The 12,181-nt window shown below is 44.0% G+C and overlaps 1 protein-coding gene across 2 annotated transcripts in view; it reads right to left on the reverse strand.

Moving 5' to 3' along the window:
- Window positions 1–12,181, reverse strand: part of LOC111242872 (uncharacterized) — a 50,066-nt gene that overhangs the window by 32,999 nt on the left and 4,886 nt on the right. For both annotated transcript variants that reach the window (XM_086976618.1, XM_022787789.2), the window contains exon 2: window positions 10,629–10,841. The gene's annotated coding sequence lies outside the window, so the exon portion shown is untranslated. The remainder of the gene's footprint in view (window positions 1–10,628; window positions 10,842–12,181) is intronic.

Here is a 12,181-nt window from a genome sequence, read left to right on the forward strand (position 1 = left end):
CTTGACTGACGCTTGTTGAGACACGAAGCAAAATTACTTGAGTATGAATCAATCCGATTCTCCCCTTGTTTAATATACCATACTACCCCACGGGATCCCCAAGAAATAACAACTCACTTCAGTCACAATACTCAATATATTGAAATTACAATAAAATCATGTATCAGGACATAAATTGACGTGGGACTCATACCCACCGATCTGGTTCGCGGTAAGGATGCTTATTCTGTGATACGTCGCAACAATAATCACTTAGTAATCGCGATGCAGCATCTTCTTTTTATCCTGCTAGTAGTTCCTTTCGGATCATTTTAGAATCCTTAACTCGCAGCCTATTTATGATTTATTCGTGATCGATGTATATCTATATATGTAACAACGCTATTGCATCCAACATATTTGCCTCTACTAATTCTTTTTATAGAGGCCGTTACCGAATATGCACCAAAAGCTACGGATAAAAGTATTAGGTAACGTTCGGTAGATGCGTTAGGCATTATAAAGCAGGAACGGCACACAAACTACGCGATTTACGCCATACATATTGAATATATTTGTATTTAAGAAGAATATGATTAATTGATGTGACTCCAATCACTGGCCATGACGAAACTTACATAGTCGTCGGACGTGCTAACGTCACACGCCGAACCCTCTGCCCCGTCCCCCTCCTGTAAAGGGGGCAGGGCATCAACAGGTTACGGAACCTGCCTATATAGCGATCGATCAACAAGAGAAACAAACGGGAGATAGCGCCGAGTAGACTGGTGTATTTTTGCTCTGACTGCCTTTCCCGTTGCCCCGTTGGCTTGAAGTGCACAGGCGATGAACTAAGAGACAGACCATTGGGGTAAGTATGCGGGTCGAATACCCGAGGCGAGCCCGACCGTAGCCGGCTGGTACGATGAAATATGGGCAGCCATATAGCCCTAGGCCGCTCCAGTCTTTTTATAGTATCCAACATGTACAATGATAACTCTATCTGTGCGCATACGTTTCTTTTACCTGTTGCCAGAATCCGGCCTAGAGGATAGATCAATCTGCCGAATTGGCCGTATGACTGTAGTGTGCTGTCTACAGAGTCACTGGAATGCCTGCCTGCTTACCGATATGCTCTATATTCATCCTCGATGTGATCTGTACCTGATGGTCCAATAAGGTTACGGCGATTATCCCTGTCGAATCTGCCGAAGTAGACAAACGAGTTCTGTAATATAGGTTTCCGAACTTATTTGTCAAGAGAATTCAGTATTCTGTAGATGAGGCTATGCTGTCGGTCCTAGCTGCTTTAAATACCCAGCTGAATTTTATCGGTCCTGCTGCTACTTGCGGGTTGCAGACAAAGAGATCGGCTTTGGACTAGCTATGGGAGGCTCGATTTCTTCCAAAACATTTCTTCTATCCCGGCAAAGAAAGCAGGCAGTCAGTCTAGAAGAAAACTATTTTTCACTTAGAAAAGCCCAACGCTAAATGCTAGTCATCACATCGTACACACTTCTAAAAATACACCATATTCGACCGCTCCTTCCTATCTATAGAAAGGTTTGCTGTGGACGGTACATATAGTATAATTGACACAAATAAGACTAGTTAGACTACCAGAGTTTATAAAAATTACTCTCAAAAGATAAATTCGCCTAACCGATACCGCCTGAGTCAGTCAGGCTACAAGTGAGTGCTATTTGAGCCTTTTCGATCGTTGGTCATTGGCTTGGGTCGTAACGGCTTCATGCGTCACTTCAGTTGAGCGATATCAAGCAGGCGCTGTTGGCCCGCCACATAAACGAAGTGTTAGCTGGATAGCGGTTTGATGTATGGCACGCCTTACCTTCGATCCTCTGTTTACAGCCTTCACCAAGTGCACCTCTACCCAGAATCTGTCCTGGATTCTTCTAGGCTAAATCGGACAAAGCCATCAATGTAGCTTGACGTTGAATCGAGGTCCGGGAGCGGCGTCTCGTGGTTACCGTTGCCAGCGGTGAAGTTCATTCGCTTCTCTCAAGTCAAAGACTGCCTGGTGGCCGAATGACATCAAAGCTTGGCTGAACGCGAAGACGTAAGTAGTTCTAACACCCAAATGAATAACCCGTAATGTTATCGGTAGATGACCTATCAAAACAGGGTACATTTTGTGCATGAAATGGCCTAGCACCAAGCAGGTGGCCTTTCATTGCTTAAAGAATCCAATATAGACAAATCGATTGTTCCATGCACAGCAGAGGAAATTAAAGATTTGATATTGTACCGTATATGAAGTGACCGATCTTACGCCCGAATGTACACGTGCCGAATAGTTATTTTAAACATTATGTAGTGTGCAATTCGTCAAAAGCGCGATCTGAATATAAGAATACTCTTAAAATGTCTATGAAGTTGACAACTAATAGCAACTTGTTCGTGTAGCGTTTAGCGTTTCGTGTTTTTCAGCAGGTACAGCATAAGAGTTTAGGACTCAAGCAAAGTAGGTGTTATACATTACCTGCAGCGTCGTGAAGCTGCAACAATTTGGCAGATTTGGCTAGCAATGCAACAAGTATTAATATTTCGTTTCGTAAGTTAAAAGCGAAGGCATTTAAATTGTACTTATTCATTATTGACTACTCTGTTTCACAATACAGCCTACGTCATCTTGTTTTTTTTTTTCTCTAGTTTACCTATTACCCACAAGCCATATATTGCGACTATTCTTCAGGTGTCAAACTATATGGCAAAATAAATATATGCGCCGCAACAAAAGTACCTGCCTGTACTGCCAGATTCCCTTTGATAATAAAACGACGTGCTCAGTAAGCCATTCGACAATGCGGAGACAAAGATATCGCTAACAACGGCAAGTTCCTAGCTTCGCTCTACTTAGCTATCGGTTATCACTTCATGTGTACGTACGTACGTACGTACGTACGTACGTAGAACTTTCCGTTGGATCAGAGCAGTGGTCGGCGATTCTTTGGCTGAAAATTTGTGTCAAGCTCATCTCCGTGCCGCGACGGACCGTTCTATACGGCACCCCCCGTTGCAAGACTATGCATAGCATAGTACTCGTAATAATAGCAAAAGGGAACAAAACGTTTTCCCTATCGTCACTCTCGATTGTCAACGTCACCGCTATCGCGGCTTATAGTCATTGGTATGATTATCATTGGCATACAGTCAGGGTTCGACTTCAATAACATCGTGCACATGGGCGTTATTTTAAGCCTCAGGAATGAAGACTCGAGGCCGGCACTTGTTGCCTGCATTCGCGAACAAGCCATACATTTTTTTTTTTTTTGTTGGCTCAAACAAACAGCGATCTGCAAGCAGTAGGCAGGTATATATGTTGTAGCAACCACAGCAGGTACACAGGAAACTCATGAATATGAGAAAATCCCTCTTTTTTTCCGCCTCATTCGAATCGAACGCCCATCAGTGTATTCGACTAATACCCGCTTCGCCAGTGTCAACACGGCGCAGATTGCAGTAGTAGATAACAATAATAATATTGCTAGTGATATGAATAATTATACGAATACTAAAGTTGGTATTGCCTGGGCGACTAAACAGCATTGATTCGCGACCTGCGCCTTGCGAGTCCCTTCATTTTTTTATTTCCTGACTTCTTTCTCCCTGAGCAGCAACAGCACAAATGGTTTCCTTACGCGGAATAGATAAAACGGCCACCAAAGTAGCTAGCGCCAGTAACGCTTTTGGCCGGCGGATTATTATACCTTCGCTTGGGCTACATTTAGCCGGACTGCTATTACTATTGTTAGTAGAAGTAGCCCCCAGTTACGGCTGTCATTGCCATAGCCTCCTTTGTAACTTCTTCCTTGTTATTACTTGCAAGCAATCGGCTTTTTGTGTGTGTGCGTGCGTGCGCGCGCGCGCGCGTTGTCGTCACTGTCGGTGTCTAAGGGAAAGGTGACGATGTCAAACATCAGCCCGTCGACCATTATCCATACGCGGGTTTCTTACCCTCAACGCCGCCTCAACCAGCGATTTTCAAGCCAACTGTTACTGCCAACGCCACCGCTATGGCTGGTGTTACGGCACTGTCATATGCAAGTGCGTCGGCGCTGCCCCGATGGCTTCTGCATAACCACACATTATCATATTCATTCAAATTTGTTGTTTGTGGCATCGCCCGCCGCGCACGTTTCGTACACATACGGCAGACGCGGCCATCGCGACGCCTCCATGCCCGACGGCGACAAAACAAGTAGCTGCTACTGCTGCCGCCGCGGGTATCACTGTCGTCTCCGTCGGTGTCCGCCACTGTCTTAGACTATAGTCTGTATGTCAACGTAGCGATTGTCTCGTCCCGTGTCGTGCTTGTCGAATAACCACAGTCGCTCTAGCAACAGCCGAACGAGCATTTCTAGTACCAATAACAGGCCAATCCTTTGCGCCGACCTCGACGCCGTGAGGTGCGCATTTCTGGAAAGAAATGATTCGCGTTCTTTTTCCTCAAAAAACGACCAACACTGGCCGTCTACTATTTACTACTTATTCAATGACAGGGCAGTATCAGCTGAACAGTTGCTTCGGGCCATGCGCGCTCTGTTACTGCTCCCGAGACCCAGTAATTCATTCAACCAGTTGGCCGTTGATTCGGCAATTCGCTGACGATATGCGACGACATTTTTGTTTCTTCTAGGCCCCGCACTTCGTGCCAGCTCGTCACAGCTCCCTAGCTCATTATGAAAGCTCGTCCTTCTGCGACAGACTTGCCGCTCTGTCTTTTCGTTCGTTATCGCTTCTTCAGTACAAGTGGTTACCTTGATTTGGAGCGATTCATTCTTATGAGCGCCACTGACATCGCAGATAGTTTGTGCCGTGGGTGGTTGTCTGCGTAATGCGTACTAATCGCCCAGGAATCAAATGATTATAAATGGGCTGCGAGGTTTTGAGGTAGACGAGCTTTATTTTAGTGACTAAGTATCTACAGTACGAACATACGCCCGTGGTAGATTAGGTGTGTGTTTGAGGGTATCTTGGCAGTCGAATCATAGGCCAGTCAAAGACTGGCACAGCCATAATGAAGGAACACTTCTAAGATTCTAAACGCTATCGCTTCCCGAATGCTTTCGCCAACATGACTACGTAGCGAATAGGTAAAACAACCTGTGCCATCTAGAGTACGCTAGTGAACTGAAAACTAGATAAACGAACGAAGAGCGGCACATTTATAGGGTCTAATGATGATCTTGTCGTAGCTGGCGTGTATGCTGTAAACGTGAATCTTCAGCATTCATCCTCTACTACCAGCTGATGTTGTGCGTTTCCTTTCCTTCAGTTTGACCCAAGTAAATATAAGCCTGTTTTGTATCGGCCGTTTATGTTGGGCAATATTACATCGTCCGTTTATCTGAACCCGTCGATATGGGCTGTGTCAATACCAATCATAAGTAATGTATCCCACGGTTCAATTACGTATTCCCTTCTCACACACGAATAGAGTATGTATTCACAACAAGGTCTCAATGGATACACAAGAATAAGCGCGCACTGGGAATGATGGTAGGACGCTATTTGCATGTATCATTCAAGGCTGCCTATTTACTGTTCGTCTGAATTTAAGCGAAAACGTGACATGCCGTTTCTCGTCGTGTTTTGATACCTCTGTTGGGATTTCAAAAGCCATACAAAATGTAATTTTTCCAAGATAACTAACGTGATAGTGGTTTACTTAGATAATCCAAAAAATCAGGTTCTTCTGTCCAAGATCTTGCTTGGCAACTTTGTATCCAACATTCTTATAGTAATTCACTACCGGTACCAGTAATGAAGTAGAACTTGACGGTATCGAGCTTCGCTAATCAAGTTATGGGCCGAATACAGAATTGGACTCGGTACCAGGATCTGCTGCCTGTATTTACCCCGGCTGTGTGTTAGCCTCTACTGATATCTCATATGCAACGCTATTAATTATCTAACTGCAGTTCCTATTTGCCTCCCGTTGATCCTACCCCCTTCTATTACATTCGACACTATTTAGTTCAGTGTCCAAATCGGAACTGGATAGCTACATACATGTTCATATTACAAAATCATTAGGTTTTTGAGACGCAGCAGGCCCTATCATTTGTCTCGAGCGTTCATTAGATCAACCTCTAGCTTGTACGGCCGCTGCGTGACTTTTTGTCGGCCGATTTCATGGGCCAGTTTTACACGGCAGAGGCTGTAAACAGCGAACGGATTTCTGGGAGAAGCGCGGACGTAGATAGTCGTGCGAAACTACCATAGTGATACCGATGGGAGTCAATGTTGAACTACTATAGCCGCAGATGTCCCCAAAAAATCCAGCCATTGAGTGGATCTCCTCGAACCTCCTATTGCTTGCCTGCAATATCAGTATCAACGAATGGCTATCGAAAGGGCAACATCACGACGTCACCATATCCTATCATTCTATTGTAAAGGCGCTGGCTATACGTTGCGCGACTTATTGCAGCAGCCAAGCGCTTGAACATAATACAAGTACTCCTCTGTTAAACCTTTTTCTGCGTCTCTCGCGCCTATTTAGGCCGAACGACTACTAAGAACATATGGCTGTGCGTGTATAACATATTCTATCGAAACATTTATTATAGCCCATTTTATTTAGGCGGTGCTGCGGAAACATCATCGACGTAACGTAATAGAACATGTCCCTATGTGCTATCAGCAGCACGAAAAATAGACCTCACAGATTGCTCTAGTAGTACGGCATAGATCGCATAAACACTGTTGCAGCTATACGACAATAACTGTGCATTGTACGACGTTCACAACGGACAAGATTACGCGGAAAGGTCGGCGCTTGCGGGCGGGAATAGAAGGAACCACGCCGATGCTATTTGAAGTTATCGCCATTGAGGACAAAAAATGTCTCCACTGACGCTTACCGCTTACGCCATCGGACTGTTAGATCCTACACACATATCGCAGATCTGGCCACAGACGATAGTATTACATGAAAGATGATATTCAGTTTGAAACGTCTTGCCATACAGAGCTCATTTTGGTGCATTGTTGATCAGTACTAAGTACTATCATTGGCTGGGATGCTGTTACTTTTTCTTTGGATCGATGGATAGTACGTCCAACCTAATAGCTCTGTCGCCCATTGACGGTTGCTCGACTATCTTACTGCCGGTTTCTGAAATGGCTAGATAAGCAGGAATAGGGAGCTCCGATAAGGTCGACATGGACTACGCTCGTTGTCTAATCCAACGACGACAGCAATAAAATGTCAGCACATTATTTAATCATATGAATCCTTCTCAACCTTGCTTTAACTGTCCAGACTCCCTTTCATGGATCAATGGCGGCAGAACCAATACGAAGTACGCGCTGATGTCCGCGGCGTCTAAGCCGGAGCCTGGGACTTCATGGCTATAAAGCTTCGACAAGGTAATGCTGGTCAGGGGTTGAAGGCAGTGTCATTAGCAATGGTCTGTTAGTAGCATCGTACGGCCGACGAAAGGACGACTCGTCGGCAGTAGCGGCGCCCGAATCCGAGTCAGCAGCCTGACGAACGAAATAGGCTCATTATGTCCACGTACCTTGAGCCGTGTGCTGGCCGACAGGGCAAATATCGCAAGCTCAAAGTGCGGAAAACCACATTGGCGTTCTGTACACACTTGGTGCTGATGGAAAACACACTAATCGTAAGCAAAAGAAACCATACGGCTTCGGAATACTGCACTTACTATGCAGACACGGCACAGAAATTGGTTGAGCTTTGATAGATGAAATCTTCTCGGGTATAGGATGTACTGAGCGAGATTTCTACTAACTTGGCAGAGCACAGAATAACTTGAAAGGGGAAGGTTCAATTTAAAGAAACTAAATTGAGCACGATCCGAAGCTCAGGTATTACGTGTCATAGTATATGTACGAACAATCGTCACGAAATGTCGTCGTGCAGTTTCTGATCTTCTCCGAAACAAATCAGACAGCGATCGGACTAGGTGAATCTCCATCTAAGCCTTAATTGAGGATGGTCACAAACAACCGCACCTACGAACTCCGTCCACTTCGTGTATGCTACGACGAATTTACAACTGCAGTATCGTATGACAATGTCAAAAAATCGTTTATTTTCCATCAGAAAAATATTATATATATCTAATTTATGTTATACGAAGGAACACTTTTATGATAAGCGCTTGGTCAGTTTGACTAATAGGTCACTAATAGGTCTATCGTTTACTAGGTAAAATCTTCAGTGCAAAGTAAAACTTGCTTTTTTATGCAGGCATAAAATTATGCTTCCGCCTGCAAACTACCCACTGTACTAAAATGGCAAGCCATCCATTTGGTTACGGAAGTTCTTATCGCGCAAGTGTTACGTACCGATGGGAGTTTAGTCATTTGCAATTCGAAGCAAAAGTAAGTTCTTGTTGGCTGGAATTACGATGTAAACCATCGTAATTCTAGTGACCCTGCTGATTTCCGGACCTGCCGATCTGGCGCCGATTGACTGAACGCTTTGCTACTATAGTACACTATTCGACTGGATCGCACTGCGCGGCCAAACAGGCCTGTTCTCTCAAAAAACCTCAAGAGGTGTTTATTTGGTAAAACGACTGCGTTCAGAGACGCTCACTTGGAGCTTCAAATAATCCCCATGCATTCGCTCTCAGCGAATGCAGCTTGAAAGTGATGCTAATATAAAATTTATTTTAAAAACGTGTGCTTTTTAAAAATTTCGTTACAGAGTATAGGTGTTTAGCACATAGGGTTACAGGCCATGCAGGAGAGAGCGCCTAATAACCGAGAATTATTGCTGGGAAAAAAAATCAGATAATTCTATTTAACGCATCGAGTTCACTATGCTCAACCCGTGATCTGTGATACCTACTAGTTCAAGTTCGATAATGTGAAGAAAACTATTCAATCCATGACTACAAAGATCCATATTTTGTGCCCGTAGCAGCAGTCAACGGGTGTTGATATAGTGTTCGAGGCATAGTTACATGCTTCTCAAATAGTCTATCTAAACATGTACGTAAAAACTCTGTCGGATAGAATCTCAGATACTTAATAACGAGATTAACCGGTGTTGCTCTGAAAGTATTATACTTGTACTTGTTCAATAGTAAGTAACTGCCAGTAATCGCTGGTCATAAAGTGAGTGTGTGTGTGTAAACAATTAGTCGCCATTGACTAGAGATCTCCGAGTGGCCCACGACGCTCAACTAAAGTTAAACTACTCGATCTATCTCGACGAGAATCGTGATCAGGGATCAGACCTCCTGGGAATCAGATCACGATTAATGGCATTTGATGAAGCATAACGGATTATGTGTCCTGATATCATGCTAGCTATTAAGAGAACTATTTCATTCGATGCACATGTGTCAACAAGGGAATCTATGCTAGGTTGCAGAGGCCGGTAGGTCCTTCGGGGGGCAAAAACAAGCTTCTGTTTAGAGACTTTTGATTCTACTTGTTTCCTATCTAGTGGTGTTTTGCAGACACGTGCACATGCACTTCTTCGAAAGACTGTTCTTGTGCACCGGATTACATCTGACGACATCAGATGATTGCGTATAGATCTTTCGATTCTGCATCGTCACTCATTAAAGCTAGAATCTAAATGGATACTTTTACGTGTATCTGTTACGTGTGAAATGTTTCTAAGTTATGCTATCAATAAAAACGTATACTATGATGGTCTTCGTCTCGCAAGAACGGACTTAAGGCTTCGAGAAGTTTGAAAACGTTTAAGCGCACGACCTGCTACCTAAATCTTCAGGACGCTATAATTTTATATATAGAATGATTAATTTACCATTAGTCATAGTGAAATAATGTCGCTTTCGAGTGCGGTCGAAGCATCACAATCGATACATAGTATATTTGTGCCTAACTAATCCTAATTTTCATTTTGATCTTCCATAGACTTCTGCAACACCTGGCCAATAAGTTAAAGCCATTTATTACTTTATGCGTTTGCTCATGTCTGTCATGATCAATAGCTCCCGTATAGCCTCACACCGATTTCAAAATTGGTGAACTTAAACTTTTTAGTGCATTCATTTATACAGCGAAAGTGTATTTCTCATACAAACAAGTACGTTTTTCAGAATTGTTGAGACGGAAAATAACGATCTCGACAAGCTTCATAGATAGCGGAAAGGACATGTGCGACGGACAACCATATTTCGTAAATCATTAACGATACCGCTAAAACCGTCGTTTCGTTGTTACCCGATTCGTTTCCGTTTATGACGTCAGTAAAAATTTTTTCAACATTATAGAATATTAGCGCTATCAGTTACTATTATCTAACTCATGGGACACGACCAGTTACGTAGACGCATCGGTTAGTGCGCGCGGAGATACGAGCGGCTGAATCCGTTTCTCCCTCGAATAGAGTCTGCGAGCTCCCTTCCGCGTAGGCAGGCTCCGGGTATCCAGAAGCTGGACCCGCTCACGAAGCATGATTGATTTTCGATAGCGTTCAAACATCGCTTCGTCGCCTCCAGCCATCGAATGGAAAGTATTCAAACACGATGATGGGAGTAGGCCCGCTCAGCAGGGCCTTTTTTGTGCTCTGTCAGTGCTAACATAAGGTGGATGGACCCACATGAATCTATACATATCGTTGCTGCATATAGCCGAGCTATGGTGTTGAGACGTTAAAATCGTGTTCATACCTTTCTCTGCGTGTGCTGGTGCTGCTACCGATGCTGCTTTCGCATGCCAATTTTGTGATGGAACTATGGCCCCCCTAATGGGCCCCTCTAGTCGGATACGGTGATGAAAATTGGAGGCGAGACGTTCCGTAATTCGTCCGTACTCATAACGCAATTCGCAGACTTCGCCAAAAATCTGCTGCAGAGTCTAGACGACTATAAAATGTCTGAAACCTTAAAAAAAAATTCCAATGTTAGTGGATTTCCAGGGATGACTGCGATCTGCGGTAAGGAACTTTAGCATTGATCTTCGAATTTATCTGTTCACTACATTTTTTTTCAAGCATTTATATGAATTGACACAGCCAGAATTTAATCGATCAATCATTTAAGATCATTGATTTTAAATGGTCAGTTGGGCTCAATTGTTGGTTGCAAAAAATTGCTTACGTCGCAGTAGTACACAAGGTCTCTGTACGTGTCTGTACATATCGTTCTTTTGCTACAATCGCAGATGTAATAATGGCGCCAAGCTCTGTTTTTGATTGATCTGAGAATTGCAGCTTACATAGTTTTTTGATTCGTGTCTGTTCGTTAGCGACTGGACGAAATATTACTGGCAGATCAAAACAGCCCTATCTGCCCGTTCGGAATAGGAAGGAGTCTGACGACTACGGAAGCTCGTAACTAGGTTTTTCAAATCAGCTTGGAGATAGCGTAGATGTTTACAAAGCATTGTCAACTTGCGTCTAACTCATACTTCTTCTATAACGAATAATAACGAATCTACACCTCAGCCAAGTTATGTCCTTAAGGTGCTCCTAAAACGCAAGGACAGCCGCTAAAAGAAAATCAGCGTTTCACAGTCCATATTCGAAAGATGGAGCGGACCCCAGTGCATTATGCTCCGGTTTACATTTATTGAACGTAAGCGCTACGTAGGATCATTTTTGCCGATAGGTACACCCGCTTACCTATATCTTAATAACAACAACAAGCAGAGTTCAGCAATAAATGTGTGTGAGGTTGGACTCGCAGCACCGGCGTGCGAATGCGGGAAATGGCCACCTTCACCGGTTGACCGAGAACGTCGGCTGATCGAGGATTCCGAACTGTAGAAATGGTCTGTGATCTCTATCCACTCCGGTAGTTACCGTTGTGGTCATCGCCCCCAACCCAATACTCGGTAGTGTAAATGGGTTCAGGTTGACACGAAAACACACGCCATTCCTTCGTTAATGATATTGTGACCGCGGAGGCTGCGGTTAAAATAATGATTTTTTCTACAAGGTCCACAGGAACCATTAAGTGACACAAGCACTTCGTCAAAGACGATCATTTTCTTACGGTACACATTGAAATGCTCCCACATACAGAAACTCGTGTCGTGTTCGATTATGCCGTTGCTATAAAAAAGGAAAACGAAGTGGTTGGCATTGGTGCAATTAGACAGCACATAGACGCATACAGACGTATTCGCACACGAGGCATACACGATTGGCGCAGGAAACAGGACACGCTGCTTTGCCTGCGGTCCGTAGCAATGCAACGGAAGGGTAGTACGATCCGCCTTT

The sequence above is a fragment of the Varroa destructor genome, unplaced genomic scaffold (assembly GCF_002443255.2).
Source record: "Varroa destructor unplaced genomic scaffold, Vdes_3.0 BEIS01000001.1, whole genome shotgun sequence".
NCBI lineage: Eukaryota > Metazoa > Arthropoda > Arachnida > Mesostigmata > Varroidae > Varroa > Varroa destructor.